Here is a 6,198-nt window from a genome sequence, read left to right as displayed (position 1 = left end):
GGTGCGGTGGCTCACGCCTGTAATCCCAGCGCTCTGGGAGGCCGAGGCAGGAGGATCGCTTGAGCCCAGGAGTTTGAGGTTGCTGTGAGCTAGGCTGATGCCACGGCACTCTAGCCCAGGCAACAGAGTGAGGCTCTGTCTCAACTAATAATAATAATAATAATAATGATGCTATTCCCCAAATCCCAACCCCCCTCCCATCTATTTCTTCACCCTCCTGTCCTCAGTTGCCCTACCTGTACGACAGGATCACCCATCCCTGCCCTGCCCGCCTCGCAGGGTTGTGTGGGGACGGAGGAGAAGAGGAGGACGGGTGAGGAAGGCTGTGCAAACTTTCGAGGGCTGTTCAGCCATGAAATTCTTCCAGACCCCCTACAGCTACACGAGTAGGTACTCACTGCAAAGGTATCAGGGGTCTCTCTGGCCAGAGGTGGCACCTGAAGCAATCAGGATCCTGTTTGGCTTTGCCACATCCGACCTGCCGCCGGCCAGGGCTGGAGAGCCACGCGCGGCGGATGCACCGGCCCTGAACTCTCTCCCGAGTAGTCCCCAGAGGTGGCTGCTGCCTTTCAGTTTCTGCGCTTGTTTATTTTCACAGGGACGTTGCCAGACCGCGAGGCTACCCTTGCCCTTTCATGGTCTGTTCTACGCAGGAGATTTCAGGAAGAGAGAGAAGAGGTAAGAGACCAGAAACAGAGTCTTCTGCCAGCAAAGAACTGCAGCAGGCCCCAGCCGGTGGGTGTGAGGGCGGTCTGGGGCAGATGACTCCATTGCAGAGCGGGCCAGGGGTCTCCTTACTCACTCCTACCCCTGGGAGCCCTAGGGACACCAATACTGCCAAGAATAATTGCAAGTGTTCGACAAATGATGCTGGAATAATTGGACATCTGTGTGCAAAAGGAATGAACCCATACCTTGCACCTTATCACAGAATTCACTCAAAATCTTAAGCCAAACTGTAACATGTAAAACTAGAGGAAAACATAGGAGAAAATCTTTGTGACATCAAAGCACTGACTGTAAAAGAAAAAAAATGATAAATTGGACGTCATCAGAATTGAATACTTGTGCTCTTGAAAAGTCATGCTTAAGAAATGGAAAAGACAAGGCACAGACAGGCAGACAATCTTTTCAAAACATCTACCTGATAAAGGACGTATAGCCAGAATATATAAGGAACTCTCAAAACTCAACAAGAAGAAAGCACAGGTGGGCTTGGGTGGTGCGCGCCTGTAATCCCAGCTACCTGAGAGGCAGAGGCCAGAGAATTGCTTGATCCCAGGAGATCAAGGCTGCAGTGAGCTAGGATCATGCCATTGCACTCCACCCAGGCAACGGGGCAAGATCCTGTCTCAGAAAAAAATATTAAGAAGAAGAAAGCCAACAGTTCTCACCAAAAGAGAAAAAAATGTAGCAAAACATTTGCATAGACACTTCATCAAAGGAAATGTACAAAAGGCAAATTAGCACATAAAGGATGTTGAGCGTCATTAGTCCCTAGGGAAACACAAATTAAAACCACAATGAGATCCTGCTCCGTGTCCAGGGGGATGGCTAAGAAGACTGACCATGCCAAATGTTGGTGAGGATACATAGTAACCTGAACCTCACACTGCTGGTGAGAACGTAAAGAGGCACAGCCATTTGGAAGAGAGTTTGGCATATTTTTAGAAAGTTAAACATAAACTTACCATCCAACTCACCAATCCCACTCCTGTGTTTACCTAAGAGGAATCAAAATGTGCCAAAAACTGGCCAGGTGCAGTGGTTCATGCCAGTAATCCTAGCATTTTGGGAGGCCAAGGCGGTAGGATCTTTTGAGGCCAGGAGTTCAGACCAGCCTGGACAACATAGTAAGACCCCATCCCTACAAAACCTAAAAAAATATATAGCCAGACATGGTGGCACATGCTTGCAGTCCCAGGAGGCCCACTCAAGCCCAGGAGTTTGAGGCAGCAGTGAGCTATGATTGCACCACTGCACTCCAGCCTGGGTGGCAGAGTGAGGCCTTGTCTCAAAAAAAAAAAAAAGAAAAAGAAAAGAAAAGAAAGAAAATATACAAAAAACTGGATGTGAATGATTTACAGTGACCTTATTCATAATCACCCAAACCTAGAAACAACTCAAATGGCCTTCAACCGGTGAATGGATAGACTATGGTACATTAGCAAAATGAAATACTACTCAGCAATAAAAAGGCATGAACTAACCATACACACAACAACAGATGTGTTATACTACGTGAGAGAAGCCAGCGAAAAATAAAAATGATCTGGACAGCTAAAATTATATATATAGAAAAAAATTGGCCGGGCATGGTGGCACATGCCTATGGTCCCAGCTACTCGGTAGGCTGAGGCAGAAGGATTGCTTAAGCCCAGGAGTTTGAGGTTGCTGTGAGCTTGACGCCATGGCACTTTAGCCTGGGCAACAGAGCGAGACTCTGTCTCAAAAAAAAAAAAAAGGCAAAGGATCTAAGAAATAGTAGATTTGACACAAGAGAAATGAAATTAATTCGTAGGATGATAAAAGGAAGCCCCAAGACAACAGCTATGCATTAGGCCTAGAGAATAACTAGTTCTGATTAGAGAAGTAGGACAAAAAACTCAAGGCAGAAAAATTGGGACAGATAGGATTTGACAGGACTGACTCTGAAAATTATATTGAGAGATAATTAACAAAGCTATTTTATGGGATGAGGAGACTTAACTGCAGCTTCAAAAAAGCAAAGCAAATAGGAAAAAAGTGAGGCAATTGTTAACTCCAGGAAAAACAAAAATGTGAACAATAAAGGAAGAGAAATCAGAGTGTCCAACCTGGCTCAAGAACACACATTTTTTTAGTCCAAGTAGTGAAAATATTAAATATGAATTTAACAAAATTTGATTTATCTATGTTAGAATGGGGGAGAAAAGAGGTATATAAGGAAGTAAAATCTAACAATTCCAACAAATAAGTCAATAGGTGATCTCTGGAACTGAAGATTCTACAATATATATGATTATTTTTAAAAATTTAAAAATAACTGCTATAAGTAATAACTAAAAAACTTGAAGGTGGTTACTTCTGGGGAGGTGGTTGGTAGGGCTGTGTAACTAGTTCTGGTCTGCTAGTAAGGGGCAGAAGCATGTAGGTGGTCAGATAGGGGACTCTTATTTTTAATTAAAATTCTAACATAGCTTGATTTTTAAAAACTCTTTTCTTTTTTATCATAATTTTTAAAACCCATTTTAAAAATTTTTTTTGCTCTACACTGTTTCTTGCGTTCCATAGCTTTTTCTTACTCAAATACCATTTTTGTTTTGTTGGAGAGAACAGCCTCTAGTAATTCTGTCAAATGTGACCTATGGATGAAAAGACCATTTAACCTTTTATCCTCCAAAATGTATTGAGGTATAATTTACATATAGTAAAATTCACTCTTTTTAGGTGTACTGTCTGTGAATTTCGACAAACTTGCACAGTCACGTAACCGGCACCACAGTCAAGAGACAGAGTGTTTTCATCACCCTAAATAGATCCCTTGTGCCTTTCTGTGGTCAGTTCCATTGTCCCTCATCCTCTGCCCCCAGTTCCTGGAAACTCAGTGATCTGGTTTCTGTCCTGATTGTTTTGCCTTTTCCAGAAGGTCACATTAATGGAATCAAACAGTCTGACCTCTTTGACTTAGCACAGTGCTTTTGAGAGTCATTCCTGGGGTTGCTCTTACAGAGGACCTTTAAAATCCAAAGTTATAGTCTTCAGGCACCATTCCCCAAGTATTTCTGGCTGGCTGTTTTCTGGTCATATGATCAGATTGGACTTCCTGGCTTCCTTGTGGTTGGGTGGGGCCATGTAATTAGTTCTGGCCAAGGAGTTGCAAGTACATGTCACTTCTGGGCCAGACCATTTAACTGACAACGTGAGACTCTCTTGAGCTCTCTCTTCCCCTCCACCAGGGGGATGGGCAACATGCAAGGTGGTGGCTGCTCTGACACCAGGCTGAGTCTTGGAGTGACTTCAACCAGCAGAGCCTACTGCAACCTGCTGTAGACACGCAGGCAATAGATAGGTCACATGAGCAATAAATACACCTTTATGTGTTTTTCAGCCATTGAGATTTGGGAGTGGTTTGTTATCACAACACAATCAGCTATATTTACAGATATAAAAGGCCTGTGTTTTTAGCACTGGGAAATTTTCTTTTCTTACTACTTTGTTTATTCCCCCCCCCCTTTCATTTTTCTTTCTGGAACGATAACTTTTTGGATGTGTCTTCCATGTCACAACTTCCCTTTGTCCTTCTGGCAGTTTTCTGGGACAAACTCTCAGTTCCATCTTTTAGTTTACTGCTGTATTTTTCAGCCTTCTCCATTTTGCTATTTAACTCAGACTTTTTTAAAGAAATCATATTTTTCTACTTATATACTTGTATTTATTTACCAAGACCCCTATTTGCTTCTTTCTCATAATGGGTTATTGCTTAGTGAGTGCAGAGTCTTCTGTGTTCTTTCTAGGACTGTTAATTATTTTTCAAGTCTTTGTTCTGTTAATTTTCCCCCCTTACTTGTTAGCTTTTAGCTTTCTTCCAGAGTGCAGGCTTTCTTTAATTGCCTGCTGACTTTTGCTCCTCTGTAATCTTTTGCGTTCGGGAATCCCTGTTTGCCTGACTGCTAATTTGCTCACAATTGTTTCTTCTGATTTTTGGAGAAGAGATGGCGACCCTGTGAGCTTCTGTTTTCTTGCGGTTTGTCTGGGCATGAGAACTCCTTGTTCTCCACGGGGCTCATTAGCTCCCCTGGTCACTCCGTATGTGTCCAGCCTCTGCACACTTGCTGACACTGCCTTTTACTCAGCAGGAAGAGAGGTGGAGGACCACCAGCCTAGATTCTCTGCAAGCAATTACACATTTCCCTGAAAACTCCTCCTGAGACCTTCTTGTCCTTCCAGCCATGGATGGTGAGCTTGGAGCACCCTCCAAGACTGGACCGCACACTCTGTGGTCTTTGCTTTCCACAGTTTTAACTGTGCTTTTTCTCAAATCTTGTTTCTTCCCTAACACAGGCTCTTTGGGAATTTATAGTGAAGATTAAACAAAGCATGTTTCTGCACTGAATATGGTCCTCCAGTTGCCACTTGGCAACGTCAGCCTTATGAGGTTATGTCCTCCCAAGGAACTGATGTTTAATTTTTTAAATTACAAAATGTATATAAGGAATACATGTTTATTTTGGAAATTAGAAAATTAGAAAATATAGATAAACATAAAGAGGAAAATCAAAACCCCACCCAGAGATAACTGGTGTGAACATTTTGTAACACTCTCTGACATATGCACATAAATGTATGAATTTTATTTAATTGATAGCAAACTACTGATATTTTTATTTATTTATTTATTTATTTTTTTAGAGACGGGGGTCTTGCTCTGTCACCCAGGCTGGAGTGCAGTGGCATGTTCATAGCTCACTGTAACTTCAAACTCCTGGGCTCAAGTGATCCTGCCTCAGCCTCCTGAGTTGCTGGGACTATAGGCCTGTGCCACCATGCCTGGCTAATTTTAAAAAATTTTTTGTAGAGATGGGGTCTCGCTATATTGTCCAGTCCGTTCTCTAACTCCTGGGCTAAAGTGATCCTCTAGCCTTGGCCTCCCAAATTGGTGGGATTACAGGCATGTGCCACTGTGCCTAGCCCCTGATGACTTTTTAAAAGTTGTTTTTCCACACAATACTATATCAAGGACATCTTTCCATGTCAATAAATATACATCATTTAATATATAGTGTTACATTATATTGGGGGCTATAATATAGTCAAAGAATTCTCTCTTGTTGGACATTGTTTCTAGTGTTCACTAATAGAAATGATGCTACAATAATTTGTGCACATATACTTGGGATAACATTCTGTAAGAGGGATAGTTGTGTGTTAAACGTGGCTGGGAGTTTACCAAGGAGACTGGTCTTCAGATAAAGGTAGGCAGCTCAAAGGCTGGACTTTCAAACATTTGCAACCAGCGTTGGGAACAGTGGTTTGGGTAAGAAGGAACATCTCAAACTTACACCTGGAAGCTGCCAGTCCATCTAGCCCACCCTCCTTGCAGACCTTTGGAAAGGAGCTGGTACAGTCTTTTTGGTAAGAGCCCTTGGTCCCTTCAGGAGGAGGGTGGGGCAGGACACCCAGCCCCCACCCAAATCTGGAAGTGAAAGTAGCTTCAAA

The sequence above is a fragment of the Eulemur rufifrons genome, chromosome 21 (assembly GCF_041146395.1).
Source record: "Eulemur rufifrons isolate Redbay chromosome 21, OSU_ERuf_1, whole genome shotgun sequence".
Taxonomy (NCBI): domain Eukaryota; kingdom Metazoa; phylum Chordata; class Mammalia; order Primates; family Lemuridae; genus Eulemur; species Eulemur rufifrons.
Note: the sequence above shows the minus strand (reverse complement) of the source record.